The 18,177-nt window shown below is 36.4% G+C and overlaps 1 long non-coding RNA gene across 1 annotated transcript in view; it reads right to left on the bottom strand.

Moving 5' to 3' along the window:
• Positions 1–12,028: 12,028 nt before the first annotated feature.
• The window catches only part of LOC311436889, a 46,827-nt gene continuing 40,678 nt past the window's right edge, over positions 12,029–18,177 (bottom strand). Inside the window, exons 7-8 of the long non-coding RNA XR_014693157.1 lie at positions 13,704–13,779; positions 12,029–12,119 (exon numbers count right to left, since the gene is read on the bottom strand). This is a non-coding gene — a long non-coding RNA (uncharacterized lncRNA). The remainder of the gene's footprint in view (positions 12,120–13,703; positions 13,780–18,177) is intronic.

Here is an 18,177-nt window from a genome sequence, read left to right on the forward strand (position 1 = left end):
GGTCATGGTTACATGTCTGCAGGGACATCAGTAAATATTTATATGCACATACATAAATCTAAAAAAAAAAAAATCAAGCATGACTTTCCTGGCAAGAGGCTCATTCATCAAAATAGCATCAGTTACAAGAATAAGACAATGGACTTACCCAGGAATGTATTTGTACACTTGATCTTTTTCTTACTGTAATTGCAATAAATGGCTCATCGCTTTTCTTTTCTGTCCTGTCCTGTCCTTCGGTCCCCACTCATAAATCACTGAACTCTAACACCACTGTCTGAAGGCTCTTGCACCCCTAGCATGTGCTTTTAGCACTTTACATATCTTTTATGTTAATGAAGAGTTTTACATCACTGAAATAATATTTATTTACATGTATTCATTGCACTTCAGTAATCCATAATGTTGGGGGTGGGGAGTGGGGGAGAACTGAAAATAAAACTGACTTACTCTTGTGTACTTCCTGTTCAAATACATAATAAGCTAGATTTTGTCCTTACCCTGAATCAGAAAAACTCTGATATTTAGCAAAAGTGCTCCTACCCATCTTGCATTGCTCAGGGAAAGAAAAAAAAAAGGCTAATTAGTAAAGCAATGTTTCTGACTTTAAATCATTAAGCACTTGAAATCTAATTCAAATGTATTCAATGATTGCCCTAGTTTACAATACTTGAGGAAATGAAAGATCATAGGAAAAAGAAATTAAAGCAGAAAGAAGCAAGGCTGCAGTCAGAGTCTCAATGCTAAAGGTGGAAGCTTGTGTTTAAAGGACAGCAAGAAATCACAAGAGGCTGGACACAGTACAATTTTGAACCATCATAAAAAACCCTGTCTGAAGGTTCTTATACCATTGTTTGTATGTGTTCAGCAGCATTGCAGATGTTTGCAGGGAATCACAGCTGAAAAATCCCCTCTTCCTTCTTGTGCCAATCATCTTCACAGGCTAGGCTTACAGTACTGTTGCAAAAGTCTGAGAAAAGGACAAAGATGGGGCAAGTACCTTGGCCAACTTGTCCAAGGCTTACTCATCATAAATGATGAATTTCCTAAAGAGATAGATATTAGCATTCTACTTACTAATGTTATTAAACCCTGATGGTTCTCTCAGGCTTCAGTTGCTTTTCATGGTTTATTAACACAATTGTAAGTCATGTCATCATGTGATGTCATGGGTTTAAGTCACTGATTTCTACCTTATTCAGTGGGCTGGGAACATGATGCTGTGATATAAAACTCCTTCCAGTCCAGACAGCCAAAGGCTGAGATTATCAGCCTACCAGCAAGTCCCTTGTGTTGTTTGGGCTTCCTTAACAAGGTCTTTTGCCTGATTCTGTCTGACATCACCAAGGATTTGTGACAGGAATCAATTAATTAAGTGATCGAAAAATTCTGGATACTGCTTATTGTTGCGTTAAGGGGTGTAGCTGATTAACCGTTACAGGCCCGGTCGGATTCAGGGTACTGAACCAGTCGGACATTCACCAAAAACACATTAACCGTCTGGGGGTCCAGTCAGACATTCACCATCAACGCATCAATGGTCTGGGGGTCCGTTCAGACATTCACCAAAAACGCATTAACCGTCTGGGGGTCTGCTTAGATTCAGAACACTGAACTATCACGGATAACCACCCTCACCCTAGTTGCACTTAATGAGAGTTATCACAATGCAATCAAGTATGGTTTATTACAGCAACAGATAATCAGGTTCTTTTGGATTGCCGGTGGTAGGGACTGTCTGCAAAAGCAAGCTAGTATGCATGAAATACACAGGTGTTATAGGTGTTACAGATGTTACAGGTGTTATAGGTGTTGTAGGTGTTACAGATGTTACAGGTTGTTATAGATGTTATAGATGTTACGGATGTTACAGGTGTTTACAGGTGTCACAGATGTCACAGGTGTCACAGGTGCGCAGCCTAGAAATAAACACGTTAAAAGGATCAAAGACTCTATAGAGATTTATAAGCAAGTATTCAGATCTCACCCAAAGGCGTCCCAATGGGGGGGAAGAGAGGCTCAGCTCGTCGACTGATCCCAGGAGTCAGGAGGTCCTAAGGATGTTGTCCTCGGGATGGTATCTCCCCTGACGGTGGTATCTTCCCTAACATCCCCTCTCTCTTGGGCCAATTTATATTATTTTCTGTCTTTTAGGTGGAGCTTGAGTGGCTCTAGTCAAGCATATCTTAGTTATGATTGGTGTAAGTTTTCCTGTCTCCGTTTAAAGTAATAGGCTCCGAGAAATTCAGGGCGCATGCTCAGTGAGGGGTGGTCGCACCTTGGAGGCGGGTAGCTTTTGGGATGGAGGTGTGTTTTGGTATTATAATGATATTATAATGAGCAAAAAGTACACTAGGGTACAGCATTTGTCAAAACATGACAGGTCTTTGGCTTAGGGTGGCAAAAAGTGCAGCTTTGTGCACAAGAACAATCGAGGCCCCACCTGATTACAGAGCCTAGCCGTGGTGTCTCCACTCCACTCTACGCCCCGTGCTGTTCCTTAGAGCTAGCACACCAAGTTTCCCCAGCGCGATAGCATCTGAGGCTGGAAGCCTAGGGAACGCTCAGATAATGCAGTTATGCCCTACCCTGAAAGCCTCTTCAATGCTGTACCTTTTCCTTAAAAATGTGAATGTTAGTTTTATTTTCCTAGTTACTTCAGGCATTTACACCACACTTATATGACCCTGTACCAAAGCTTAGCAAGGACACATTTATTTCTCAGTCCTAAAGTCCTATCTGAACTTGGGCTTTCTCCTATACTGAGTTAAAGTGAAATAAAGTTTTACATGTATTATAATATGTGGAATATAGGCTCAGGCCTATACTCAAAATACGATTTATAGGTACCACTCTAAGAAACTTTTTTAACATAATGACAGGGATATTGCGGAGTATCCTTACATAATCAATGTTCTATTCTAATTAATATTACTCTGTTCATGTTCCATGATATAATTCCTGTTTTGTTTTGTAATATGAATTTAATTTCTGAATTTCCAGGCTAAATTATCTAGTTTATAGCAGATGAACTAGTTATTCATGGTTTGTTTTTATTTTGTGCTCAGCTAGCTTTTCTGTATCTTTTGGCATAACTCTTTGGCATGTATGCATTTACACAGAAACTATGGTTTCGATGGATTTTGTGTGTTGAGATTTAAAATTCAATTTCCACAAATGCACATATAATTAAAATTAGACAAATCATATATTTGTGAAAAACAAAATAAAAGCAAACATTCAAACAAACCCCAAAACTGTAGCTAGTTACTATTTTATGCAATTTTAATTTTCTGAGAACTGGGCTGAAGAAGTTAATCATCACCTATGTGATATAAAATATTTTGACCTTTCAGTAGATTCTGCATGGCAGCACCTGAATATGCCAGGGCAGCTTTATTTAAATGCAAACTGTAGAAAACTATTGAGTTAATTATAACCTTGAATCAGGGCCAGTTCTAAATATATCTGAGCAAAGTATGTAGATTGGGGTAGTAAGCCAGGAATGGAAAATGCCTAGAGCACTTCTACCATTAGGGGCATAGCTTGGGAAAGGCAGATTTGCTGCTGCTGGCAGAAGAACCACAGTGTATAAAATCCTTCAGGGGGAAAGTATAGAGGGTGATGGTTTCTTCCTTATAAGCAGCTTTTGCTACTCCCAGCTTGCCACGTCGCACCAGTACCAAGCCATAATTTGGCAAATTCTCCAGCCATGGCTTTCCATCGCAGCTGTGTTTTCTCACCTCTTCAACCATGCGTATTCATGGGCAGAATACACTGATCATGGTTCCTTATTCTGAAGGCAGCAAAAACTAAATTAGCCTACCCTTTGGGAAAGCCTTTAATTGAATGTTTCTGAATAACACATTTAAGAAAGCTGTGTAATTTGTTAGAACAAAAATGCAAAGATTATGTGCTGACTAGTGAGGCATTACTGGCATAGCTACTTCTGTCAAGCTCAAAGACTCCTTGATATCAAAGAAATTTCAATTGCTTCTGCGCTATCTTCAGACTTGTAGAAAGGTTGTCTCCATGCTACTTTCTTTTGTACCAGCTACACTCAAAGCTGAAGTTGTTGGGAGAAGGTTAGATGGCTGGCACTTCAGGAAAAAGGGCGGAGGATAAAATTTGTGAGATTAGCACATTAGCTTAATGTTTCTGTTGAAGCAATTTGCAGTGAAATAGTTTACACCCTTGCAAGTTAGGTTTTTATCTCTGTTTCTGCTGCCTTAGGATGCATGCACCAGCTGACACATATTTGCTTTAGGTGAAATACAGAAGAGGAATTTGGATTTGATTAGGACATATGATAAGTAATTTAATGTGGAAAGCACTCAGTCAACATCCCTGGTCAGAGGGGTGAAGAAATAAAAAGAATTAACTATTGTGATTGTGTTTTGTTTCATTTTCCTTCTGATTTTGAAGTAGTAATGCTGCCTTCCTTTTAATTGTCAGCAGTTGTCCACCAGTAAAATGTTTGTTATAGTTTCTCAGGATCTGCAAAAATCTGAATCTAATTGGTATGAGGAGCAGAGTCTGTTGGTAAAAGTGATCACACAGTTGCCTGAGACTCCTTACACTTCTTTCTGAATCATTCAATCTGGACACTTACAGAAATGGGAAATTGGGATTTGATTTACCATGGCAATACTTCCAAATAATCTATATTTTTAGGTATCCTTGTATATGAGTAGCTCAATAGTAATCATGATAAGAGAATAAAGAAACACTTTTATTCTAATTATTGAAACATTACATAAACAATTCAGTCAATTCTATTAATCATTTTATGTTGTACATATAAGTTGTTTTTTTTTTTTCCAGATAATATGTATGTAGACTGTCTCAGCTCCACAACCAAAACCTACTGAGCTTATAAATAATCAGTATTTTAAATTACTTTCAAAGACAAATGTTTTGACAGTAAATTAACGTAGCATCAGGGAAATGCTTGCACTTTTTTTCTCTTCTCTTTCTTAGGTAATAGCTGTGTTGTTTCACCACTATTTCACCTAGCTTTCAATTTTCACTCCTATCTTAGTAAAACCTGTTTCACAAAAGAAATAAAAGGAAAATGAAAGCAAATGAAAAATAAAATTCCCCCAGAACCAGCTTCATTGCTGATCCTTTGTATGAGTTTGATCTAACTGATTTCTGCTGAGAATAAAACAAAACTCCAAGTGATGAGGTCAGTAATCTAATTTTGCCTGAAGAAATCAGATAAACACAATGCCAAAAGCAAGGTGAATATTCTGCAAAGATAATAGGTAAGAGATGGAAGTTAGTCATTCAAGACTGGAACCAGCTCAAACAGGGACTTACTCAAACAGCTTTCAAATCTGTTGCTGGCTCTCTCCAACTCTTGAAATATCAATGATGATAGTAAATAGCAATATATCATTTTTCCTGTCATTAATTTTTCAATCCAATCTGGAACAGACATTGCAATTACATTTTCTGTGAAAAGTCACAACTATATCTCCAAAGACAATGTGGATTGACTAAACATCAGGAATTAGAATGAAACATCTGCATGTAACAAATTCTCTTTGGGAAAAAAAAAAAAAAAAAAAAAAGTAATAATAATGAAAACTCAAAGGGCTATATGTGAAAGATGTACTATTTATGTAGACTGTGTCTGTGAACAGGTAAAATACATCTGCATTTAAGTGGATGAGAGGAGTTATCAGAAAGTTGTTTTCTATTTTTTAACAATGCTCATGTGTTTTTTTTCCCCCTTAACTTTATCCAAATGAAGTGGACCTAGAGATGGCATAGAGCACATATTTAATTAGCTTAAAAGAATGATAGGTAAAGAAAATAACAATATTCATAATACCTTATTGTTCAGTAATGAGTATTTGCAAAGAATATATATATTCTCTCTCTCACTCTCTCTCTCTCTCTATATATATTCCTAACTGCATTTTGCAGAAGCCTAGATCTAACTTTTTAAAGGAAAAAAGAACATACATGTCACCAATTGATGTGAGTGACAACAGGTGCACAGATCTCAGTCAGTCTCACCTACCTAACCTGTCTTAGGATCCAGTCAATAGAGCCATTCAGATGTTTATCTAACTAGGTCAGTGAGGATGGAAACATCTAGAAGCTCATACATCTCATTTGCTGCTTCCTTGTGAATTTTCCTTCAGAGATTCCTTTAAGGTAGCATTCCAGAAAACTGCCTTATGCCAAACACAATTTTAAAATGAGTCCTGAGTCTGCCAGTTTCTGGCTGATATCACTAGGTAGCTATATATGTATAAAAATGCTTTCTTAGGCATCTAAATACTCTGAAAAAAAAAATAGACCTGGGATCCTCTGGCATTTGACTCATAATTCATCCTGTTCTTAGTGCTCAGGAGAGGGGAAGGGGAAGGAAAAGGGGAAGAGGAAGGGGAAGGGGAAGGGAAGGATCACTAACAGGAGTCCATTAGGTTATCACCAATCTGTTAGCAGAGAGGTTCAGTGCTGGGAACTAACCTGAGCTGACACAAGCAAGAACAGCTGTGGGTCCTAAGTGGATGGCATGAACAGACTGTCTCAGACATGGACAAAAGCACTGCCTTTATATATTTCTAATCAGATGGAACATGTAATCCTGGTGTATGTCCTTGCAAGATAAAAGAAAACAGTAACAGCACAGGTGTGCAGATGTTTGGCTCAGGTACAGAATGAAAGCATAATTAAAGGAGGATAAAGCAGAAAAGTGAGCCTGTTTTTCATTTAAGAAAGTTAAACATAATGCTTCAAACCAGAAAAACAGTTATTTGAGCAGAATGTGTTGTCTGAATGTCTGTTCACTGATTTACCAGTGCTTTATGGATTAACTCAATAAATCATCTGAATGTTATCTAATTTTTTTATTATTTTTCTCTTTTGTTGCATACATAAACTTTTCTGATACTTATATTTTTATGCTTTATATCATGAGTGGACATTGCATGACTTGCTGATCTCAGCTTTGCCATCTGCATTACTGAAACAGTAAATAAGTCATGGGAAGCAAAGGTACATTCTTAGAGCTGTCAAAGGGAGATCGTTGCCACAGAAACTACTCTTTGCACTCTGAAGGTTCAGTGAGTTTCATTTCATTTCATTTTTTCTGGTCTGAAAAAGATGGAACTCCTCTCCTGAAAAATGAAAAACCTTAAGCAATTGGAAAGTTACAAAGAAGCAAACAAACTAGGTACCTCCTTTTCTTTAGAAACAGGACCACCTAATCCCATGGGTTACTGAAACTGTTGATGTGGGATGTTTACATTTTCACTGCACAAGGGAAACTATACTTTTTCCAAAAAAGTATACCAAATAGTTTCCCCTATTTGGTACGTGTGACATTAGACATCCCTTTCTCAGGCTTAATTTGAAAATTGAGCTGTTGTTTTTGTTTGTTTGTTTGTTTGTTTTTTTCTAGTCTTGATAACATAGAAAAACAATCCTATTAACAAAACATCATACAACTCTCTCTAGAACTCACCACACAATAGTCACAGCATACAGTAACTTTGAAAACCTGACTGTTTTGTAATAGTTTATTTACCACAAGGTTAAAATACCTTAGAGGAAATGTCAGACAGAAGGACACTTACTGCAGTGAAGGAAGAAAAATTATGAAAAAAGCCATGCTTAAAATACAATAGAAATTATTCTAGTGGTGTGAGTGGAAAGAATTTGAAGTTCATATCATGCTCTCTTTCACAAAGATGAGAATACTCAACTTTACAAAAACTTATACTGCTACTTACAGAAATAAGCCTGTGATACAGAAGAAAAACATCAGAAGTGAACAGGATATATGCAGGATAAATAAATAAATAAATAAATAAGGAGAGAATAATTTATTTTTCATGGTGTTTCATATTCAATATCTTTAAATGAAACTCATTTCATCTGAGTACTTTTCAAGTCTTTGCAGAAGTTCTGTGCTATAAAACCTCCTGTGCAATCATAAAACATTCAAGTTAAACATACACTAGAGAAAATAGCCAACAAAGATGTTAAATAGTGCAAAGGGACAAAAACATTTTTCTTCTTATTGCACAGCTTGGCTTTCCACCTGTTGTTTCTTATGACGATGAATCTTACTTCAATCATTATGGACATCCTTTCAAAGAGATGATTGCTTTTAATGAAAGGGGAAAAATCTTTGCTTTTTTGAATGCTAAAATCTCAGGTACTTTTAATACATGGAAAGTAACCTATTATAATTTAGTATTTTCTGTAACAACAACAAACTATTGAGGATTGCAAATTCTTCCATTACAGTGCACGTATCGTAATCCTCCTGCAATAAGTCAAGCTCATAAGACACACACATAAACCTTCATACTGAACTAAGCTGAAGTTTTGGAGTTCTTAAACTAAGTTTTTAAGCAAACATGACATTTTTCTATGTTTTGGATTTTTATTTTGCCAGTAGAAATACTGGGGAAGAGTAGTAAAGAAAGGTCTTATAACAATGGAGTGGCTTACTTAATCTTCTCAAAAATAAATAAACAAACAAATAAATAAATGAAATTATATTTATATGTGTAAATGTTTATAAAATGCACAAAACCATCCATACTCTTTGTTGAGCTCCTGAAATGACAGCCTATGATTAGAATTAGTATCAGCCAAGAAGTGCTAATGATTTTTAGCATTCACATGCTTCTGAACTGGCCCTGAATGATTGTGGAGTTCAGGCTTTAAACAGGAGGAAGAAAACACTTTCCTCAGCAGGTCAAGGGTGTAGCACCTTAACTCCTTATTATCTTCAAGCAAGATCCATACTTAAACCCACTCTTAATTGTGCCTAAAGTGGAAAGGGAACTGTGATACCTGGGCCTGTTCGGACAGGTCCTGAGTCTGAATAACTGGAAGGTGAGGAAACATGGGGTGCAGGAGATAGCGTCTTTCAGTTTCAGTTTACCCATTTTAACTGAGTACACAAGCCAAGAAAATAATTAAAGGTTTTCTAAGTATAAAATCTGCAAGCAGCTTTTCCACTCCCTTACTGTGTACTGCTGGCTCTAAAAAGGAAGACGTATATGAGCTCCATAATTCATAATTTCCAATTTTCAATTGGAAAATAACAATGTATTACATTCTATGTAATTTTTAAAAACAAGATTTTGATTAATTTTACATTTCTCTCACTCTACAGAACTTCTAGGGAGCCAATTAAATGATATTTTGCACACCTCAAAAATAATTGACTCCTTTTCTTTAGAGAAAGTACGTAATAAACCCAGAGCTCCTATTGTAGTTAACTTATTCTTCATTGCTGTTGACATTCCAGTTTATTAACATTTGAAGTAAGACCTCCCTAAAATAGTAAGTTTGGAACTGGATATTTTAATGGTTTATACCATTTTCCCATGAAATATCAAATATCAAAAAATATTTATACTAAACTGTATAAATGCTTGCTTTAGATATACCACACTTTTCCTACATCAGGCAGAATAGCAGGATGTTAGGTAAATAGAAAGCATAAACACATTACAGCAAATGTATTAATCTTTTTACTCCATCAGTCCTCATTCTAATATATACAATCAGTATCTATGATGGTATATGGATTAGGGCTGTTTTTGTTTAAAGTTTTAAAACACTACAAAATGAGTAATAATTCTTCCTTTGAGCTCTTCTTTGAGTTGTTCCACATGGATTAAAACAAAAACAAACAAACAAACAAATAAAATAAAAATAAAATACCTATCTGTGTACCTTGGGATGATCAAAGAGAGGCAGAAATTTACACTTTGTAACCTCTGCCCTCTTGTCCCCTTCAAGGAAGAGAAGAAATGAAGAATGGGCCTCATTGGGTCATTACTCCTACAGTGCCAAAATGTACTAATAAATATATTATTTACATTGACACTCTTCAAATGTTTCAAAGTGTTTCAAGAGGAAACACTCTTCAATAACATGTCTTGTCTCTGAACGAGGACAAGTGATCATCCTAGTAGAAAGACTACTCAGAGAGCCTCCTACTCATTCATTGCTTAAATTTATCTTTCCAGGAGACCAGACCTTTACCTTTGCAAAGGAAAGGGGTCCAAATGAGATGTGACTCATCTGATCTTGCATGTCTCGAAGTTTTTGGGGGGCTAATTGTTAGGCCAAAATAATTTGTTAACCTCAAAAAGAGAAGTGGACCCACCAAGGGATGGTGGGTTAAACATCATTTGAAGATACGTAATAAAGGAAGACAGGATGGATTTTTCTCCTAAAGCTTCCTATATCTTTTTATTGACAATAAGGTGTCCTAACTTAAGGTACTGGTTTAGACTGTATGCAAAATGTTTATAATTAATATGTTCTTTTAGTTAGTTGACATTAAGATTGTTTGAAGGAATGAGACTTAAACTTGGAAACCAGAAAGGAAAGAAATTTGAGGTAATTCAGTTTGCAAAATGAATCATTTTCAGTAGAAATAAAGCCATACCTATTCAGTTCCTGCTGTACTAGACATGCATTTAAAACCTAGTAATTACTTTAAACATTCAGCCTTTAAACATTTAATAAATCATAACTTTAAACATAAATCATAACTTTAAACATTTAATAAATCATAAAAACAATTGACTGTCAAGGTCAAAATACATTTGTTTAAAGAACGGTAGATTTGTTAGGCTAGCAAGGACTGGGTAGCTTCTATAATACAGCACACACCCTTGAAATCCTAAATTGTATAACGAAGGACAAATTTTGGCATCTGCAATAGCAGAAAATTTCTGAAGACAGCATATTAACTTAATAAGTCTTCCTGTATCATTACATAGTTCACTTAGGGAAAAAGAACAAAAGTATTGATATCTAATTTTTTTTGCTTTGTTTTGTTTTGTTTTTGTTTTTGTTTTTTAGCTCTAGCTTCTGTCAATCATTCATATATTCATTCATTTTAGTAGCGTTCACTTTGATACTCAGCAAGAGCTTTGAAGTGTGTGTTGCTATTTGGTATCCTGCATGTCTGTACATGAGGATTAATACACCATTTGATTAGAAATACATAAAGCCTGTGTTTTTTTCCACGTTCAAGACAGTCTGTGCATGCCATCCACTTGTTAGGACCCACAGCTGTTCTCATGTCAGCTCAGGTTAGTTCCCAGCACTGAACCTCTCTGCTAACAGATTGGCAATGACCTAATGGACTTCTCTCAGTGACCCTTCTTCCAAAGGACAAATCACAGACTGCACAGCACTGATTGTCTAGCAAGAAGAAAAACACATTATCCAAATTCATTTGTTTTTAATAAGATAGGAATCTGAGCTGACCTGTTTCTGATTTAATTTCCTCTCATTTATTTAGAGTCCTCCTCACCATATCCACAAAAATCTATCTTTTACCAGCAGGAAGTAGAATATCTCATGCATTCATTTTTGGTACGAGCAAATCTCATTCACAAAAGAGCAAACATGCATTCTCTATTGCTTTATATTATGTTCCTATATTATGTTTATAATATGTTCCTATATTATGTCCCTGACACCTGTCTCTATATTTTTATGCATTTGCACGTATTACGCACCTGTTCATTTCCTAAACTCATTCAAATATTAGTTATAAGACAAATATAACATTTAAGATCTGCTATTTAACATCTACTATATCAACCTGTATTGAATGCCTTATTATTGACAAAAATAACCACTAATCAAATAAGCCAAAGAAGTAGAAACAAATTAAACTCCATTGTTTTAATTTTAGCATTAATAATCACTGAATCACAAAATTGTAGATGTTGGAAGGGACCTCTGGAGATCATTAAGTCCACCCCCTTGCTACAATGAGGTTCCTTACAGTAGGTTGAACAAGAAAGAATCCAGGCAGGTCTTGAATCTCCAGAGAAGATTCCTATAATAATAATAATAATAATAATAATAATAATAATAATAATAATAATAATAATAATAATAATTTTCTGTTTGAAAGGATACGTAAGCAGAACAGAATAGCATTCTTTCTTGCATGCCAAAGTGCTTGAAAAAGATTAAAAAGTACAATTGTTTTCACTTCATGAACAAGGAAACAGAGGTGTGCACAGGGCATTTTGTGGGGGTGACATGTAGCATTCTGCTTTGAATAACTGAGAAGGCTTGGTGTCTTCGGTCTGGAGGAGCAAAGACTGGAGGAGGAAAGTACAGAGATCTTTAGGTATGGCAAGAAGAAAGGGAATGGAGATTGATGATAAACTGTTCCTTACAAAGCAAGAACTAAGACCCATCACAAAAGAACAGGGGGAGAGCCAGACAAGGGGCAGTAAGGGTTGTTACGGATGCATATTTCACATGGGCTCTTGCAAAACCTGGGTGTGCACCTGGAAACAGATTTTTCTTTCTGTGCCTGCTCATGACCACTTTTGGAACAGAATAGTGGGCTGGATGAATCCTTGGGCAGAATTAACATAGCAATACAGATAAGAAGAAAATCCATTGTCCTGCAATGTAATTATTAAATTGTAACTTATTACTAGTAACTTATTGCTAGTAACTTATTACTAGCAACTAAAATTAAATTCTATACATGTTGACAAATCACAGTGTGTACTGAAATAAAATCATTCGAAAGAAGAAACACAAATCAATATAAACAAGTTTTCAAGATCATGCATTTTAAATACTGAATTATTGTTAAAACTGATTGCTGAGGTTTAATAAAAATACTGGAGATAAGAACAGCTGCTTAGTAATTATTCAAAAATGCACATGCTATAAATGAATCATTCGTATTAGTTTATTAAAGATGGAAGGTCTGTTCAGGCATTTAATTAGCTTTAAAGGAGACAGCTATGAGCAAATTCATTAGGTACTGGTGAAATTCATTAGGTACTAGTGACAAAGTAATTAGCACTTAACTAGTTTGACGGGTATCTTTGTTGGCCTAGAACTCACTATTTCATCAGGAAGCATGTCATACTTTCTACGTTTCATATACAGACCTATGGCTGAATTTTGGAATACAGCTGTTTCTCTAAGAAGGTGCAGCAATCCATCATCTGTGAACAGGGGAAGAAGGAGATTTAACATATTTGATGTTGTGTGAGCAAAAAAGTATGCATGTTTAAGTGAAAATATGATCACAGCCAACTGTTCTAGGGACTAATTGCTGCAGCCCAGCAATTTGGGAGCTCAGGCACAGGAAGGCAGAGCTGGTTGATTGCTGTCTTTGTATACCAGTCTGTAGCACTTGCAAGGGAGTGATCCCAGTCTGTGACTCAGAGAAATTCAGTTCTCTCTTTAAAAGTGGGAATATCTTCCAGTTTAGGAGTTGAATGCGACACTCTCTCAAAAGAGAGAAAGTTGTCATCAAGAAGAATGGCAGATATCTGCATTTCCTCAGCCAGAAGACAAGGTTGATCCTTCCTTCATAGCCTTACCATACTGGTATGTTTATGGCCATGTGCAGTAATATTGAGTATCTGTGGAAATAAGCACTAATACATTTGGTGAGGGATTTGTTGTAGCTCAGGTTGCTGCAATCTCTATTCTGCCTGTTTTGTTTTAAAGTCCTTTTGTGGAACTGGGTCTGTATAATCTTTTTTTTTTCTTCCCAAAATTATTACAAAAAAAAAAAAAAAGTCACACCATTTTTTGCGAAGTCATGTTATACTTTTTAAAAGCAATGGAATTCCAAAGCATTGTACAAACATTTGCTCCAAAAATATCATATTCATAAATGAAAAAAAAAATACATTGCACAGAAATTCTACCTGATTAGCGTTGACATTATAAATATTTTGATCTGATGAAAGAGCTCTTCCAAATCTTGTCTGGATTTGTTCTTGCCTGTAAAGAATCAAAATCATGTTTGTATTAGACCATCTATGCTATTTCAGAGTTCACACTGAAAAAGTATAAACTGCAGTGACATCTATTAATACTGGTATAATTAATTGAAAAAAAAAAATCAAAAACTGAAAAAGCTCAGAACACATTTGAACCTTTCTGACTTTGACATTGTTGTCATTCCCATGACTATATCCCCACTAAGTTGGAGAGAACCAGTTCTCTTCTTTATTTTTATGTATCAAATGACATTTCAAAATCAGCAGCAAGACACTCAAACCAAAACATTGCAGGGAGATTATTAGAGTTCTTGTGTGATTATAGTCATTTGGCTTAGTGCCATTAATACCACCTGAGGTGTAGTATAATTGCCCAAAACTGCAATGCCTGTCATGTTTTATTTGTTAAGTGTCTATCACTAAAAATCCTTACTAACGATGATAGAAAAGTGCTAATCACATTAATATGTATGAACACATGTATGTATATGTATGCATAAAGTGTGTTGCAGAATGTGGAGTGTATGTGTAAATATATATTGTTTATTTTTGTAGGTAACATAGTTGTTTTTTATAGTACTCAGAACATATACCTTACCTAACACTATATATAAAAATATATTGAAAAATATGTATAGGTACAATTACATTTGCATATATACATGTACACACACCTTTTATTAATATCGTATGTGCCTGTATATTTGTCTGCATATAAATTTCAAACTTTTTGTACCTGTATATAATTAAGAACTTCATTAACATTAGGACTCTTTAGTGATGTACATGTATTCTGTAAATTAACATGTTAAATTCTCACAAAACTTAACTTTCAGCAGTCATTTTTTTTTAACTAAAAAGTACACAATAGAACTTATTTTGAATGAACAGCTTGAATAATGCTTAATTAATTTAGAAATAGAATGTAAAGTACTGGAGCTATAATATCAATGTTTATAATATCAGTGTTTAACATTTGATAATTAAGGAAATAAAACATATATTTATATATATGTTCCTTCTCAGTGGCATACTTTGCTCCTGAGTAACAGATTCACAAGAGAGGAATAATATGTAAGCTGCAGATAAAATAAAGATGGAAGGTAGAACAACAAGGCATCAAAGAACAGGGGAACCTGGAGCACAAGAAAGAAGGATTTTTTTGGAGTTAAGAGAGACTGCAATTCTGGGACTCAAAAAAACATTTAAACACCTCATGTGAAGTAGGGATCAAACTTTCATAATTCATAAGACATGAGATGAGAATACATTAATTAATATTAATGATTATTTGCTTAAATTTTTTGATAATGAGCATGCTCATTATCAAAGGATAATAAGGAGCATCCTATTAACAAGATCATCTGTAATATTGCACTCATTTTCTATTATGAAAAAGTCAACACTTATCTCCTATGTGTCATCTGAGAATTGAAAAATATTCACCACAATAAAACAAGTCAGTTGATCTCAAATCCGAAAGCAAGTTACATTGGAATAAAAGTATATAAAGACATACCAGAAAGTCTCTCTGCATGATCCAGATGTTAGCAAATAGCCTTTGCACTCAGAGGGGACCTATTTGTATGTATAGTGTCATACTTGCCATTCTGTTTGGACTACTCTACGTCATTTCAGCAAGACAAACAGTTTGTAAACCTCGTTTGTCCAGATAGACTAGTCACAATATTGAGTCACTGACGTTCTAGTAGATGACAGAAAAAATAAAACAGCTCCCTACATTTCCTCCCGCACAACTATGATGGCATTTATCAAAACCTATGCTACAGGTGTTTGGCTGCAGGTACTTATTTCTTCTCCTGGAATCCGAACTCTGGCAGTGCTGCATGCAACCACTCTGCAGTGGTTGAATTTTTAGGAAATTTAGGAAAGCTCTGCAGGAGGATCTGGATAGGCTGCACCGATGGGCTGAGGTCAACTGCATGAAGTTTAACAAGGCCAAGTGCCGGGTCCTCCACCTGGGGCGCAATAACCCCAAGCAGAGCTACAGGCTGGGAGAGGAATGGTTGGAAAGCTGCCAGGCAGAGAAGGACCTGGGAGTGATGGTGGACAGTCGGCTGAATATGAGCCAGCAGTGTGCTCAGGTGGCCAAGAAGGCCAACGGCATCCTGGCTTGTATTAGGAACAGCGTGACCAGCAGGGCTAGGGAGGTGATCGTCCCCCTGTACTCAGCTCTGGTGAGGCCGCACCTCGAGTACTGTGTTCAGTTTTGGGCCCCTCGCTACAAGAAGGACATCGAGGTGCTTGAGCGGGTGCAGAGAAGGGCGACGAAGCTGGTGAGGGGCCTGGAGAACAAGTCCTACGAGGAGCGGCTGAGGGAGCTGGGCTTGTTCAGCCTGGAGAAGAGGAGGCTCAGGGGTGACCTTATTGCTCTTTACAGATACCTTAAAGGAGGCTGTAGAGAGGTGGGGGTTGGCCTGTTCTCCCACGTGCCTGGTGACAGGACGAGGGGGAATGGGCTTAAGTTGAGCCAGGGGAGTTTTAGGTTAGATGTTAGGAAGAACTTCTTTACAGAAAGGGTTGTGAGGCATTGGAACAGGCTGCCCAGGGAAGTGGTGGAGTCACCATCCCTGGAAGTCTTCAAAAGACGCTTAGATGTAGAGCTTAGGGATATGGTTTAGTGGAGGGCTGTTAGCGTTAGGTTGGAGGTTGGACTCGATGACCTTGAGGTCTCTTCCAACCTAGAAAATTCTGTGATTCTGTGATTCTGTAATTACAGTCACCCATCAGGACAATGAAATGAGGAACAGAGAGAGCAATGGCTTTCCATCTATCAGTTAAAGTATAGGTTTATGGACTGTAATTTTCAACTAGTATTTTGTATTATAAGATCTATATTAATAGGTCTACTAGTTCTTTTCTTGGCAAACAGATTTTGTTCACATTGCTCTTTAAAATGTATATTACTGAATGAAGAATGAATGAGTGGATCTAAGTCTGTCTATCAAATAAACTTCTATCCATGATAAACTTTAATAAGTCACTGAATTTGTTTGCATGAATTTATCCTTTATGAGTCTTTGATCCAAATTAATGAAGTTGCTATGGTAGAGCTGGTTTAGACATAATTCAAATTCAAATTCATTGATTCAAAAATACAGACAAGTCATGTTCTACAGGCTGTTGGATATCCAGAATGCTTCATTTAGATGCTAATTTATTTGTTGATACCTCCAATCCCTGACATAACGTGCACATGGCAGCAGAACAAGAACAGTAAGAACAGTCCTGTCTTGAGCATACACAGGTAGCTTGATTGTGCTTCACTTCAAAAAAATTTCTCTTAATGCCAGACCAGTCCCATCAGTGTCACTGATGATATGCAGAGGCTGGATATTTCAGTTGACAGTGAATAACCTCAACTATAGTGAATATCATGGCCTGTTTGGATGAGTGCAGCACTCAGCTTTGCAAATGGACAAAAGCTGATGTGGTGTTTGCAACAGTTGTTTTTGTTTTTGTTTAACAAAAAAAGTGCAACAGATGAATTAGTGGCCTAATTGGCATGGGCACATTTGAATTGGTAATTTTGATTTGGTATTCTATGTTAAAAGAATACTTTTTCCCCTCTCTTGTTTTCAGAAAGACCATTTGAGCAAGAATTCTAACAGGAAGCTGCACATTCATGACTGTAGAGAAATATGTATATGAAGGAGTGTTGCTAGTTATCATGAAAATGTATTTTATTTTTACTAAGCAGAACTACAGAAAATAAACTTTTCATCTGTTGCTTCAATGCTTTTTACACTTTACTGAGCAGGCTATTTGTGCTGCCTCAGGAATGTCAAGCTGAAACATGACAGAAAACTGATCTTCTATTTATTTGAATGTACCCTTTAAAGTCTGAGACTGCACTGAAGATTCTTGACACCAGCAACGCTGAATATTTTCATGCTGTTTACAGCCTGAACTGTAACAGGCAGGTTCAGTGTTAACAGCTATTAGCATGGGAAAAAGGAAAGAGCTGAATCAAAGAGCAGATGGTGGGTGATGAAAGAGCTGCAGGTAATAAAAAGACATATACAGAAAAAGACATTGTTTTTCAGGAAGTGCTATTACTCAGATTTACAAACATTATTCATATCAGCTAGTTATATTGTTCTCTTCTGGGAACAACTGAAGCTGTTTGACAGTCCACATTGGTTAAAAGATTTTGAACCATGCATGCTACAATGTGCTTAATTTGGCATTTGCACCCTTTACTTTGGGAGAAGAAACCCCCGCCCCCTCCCCCCACAAACACCCCTCACCTCTGCTAAGAAAAACCCAAGGCCTTTACAGCCACTACTCAAGCAATTAGCAAGTGGCTTTGTGGGACTATGAAACTACCGTTACTCCAAGTCAATGAAGAACAGGTGTATGATACAGTAGTGAAGGA

Source organism: Aythya ferina, assembly GCF_964211825.1.
Source record: "Aythya ferina genome assembly, chromosome: 4".
In the NCBI taxonomy this organism is placed as follows: Eukaryota; Metazoa; Chordata; class Aves; order Anseriformes; family Anatidae; genus Aythya; species Aythya ferina.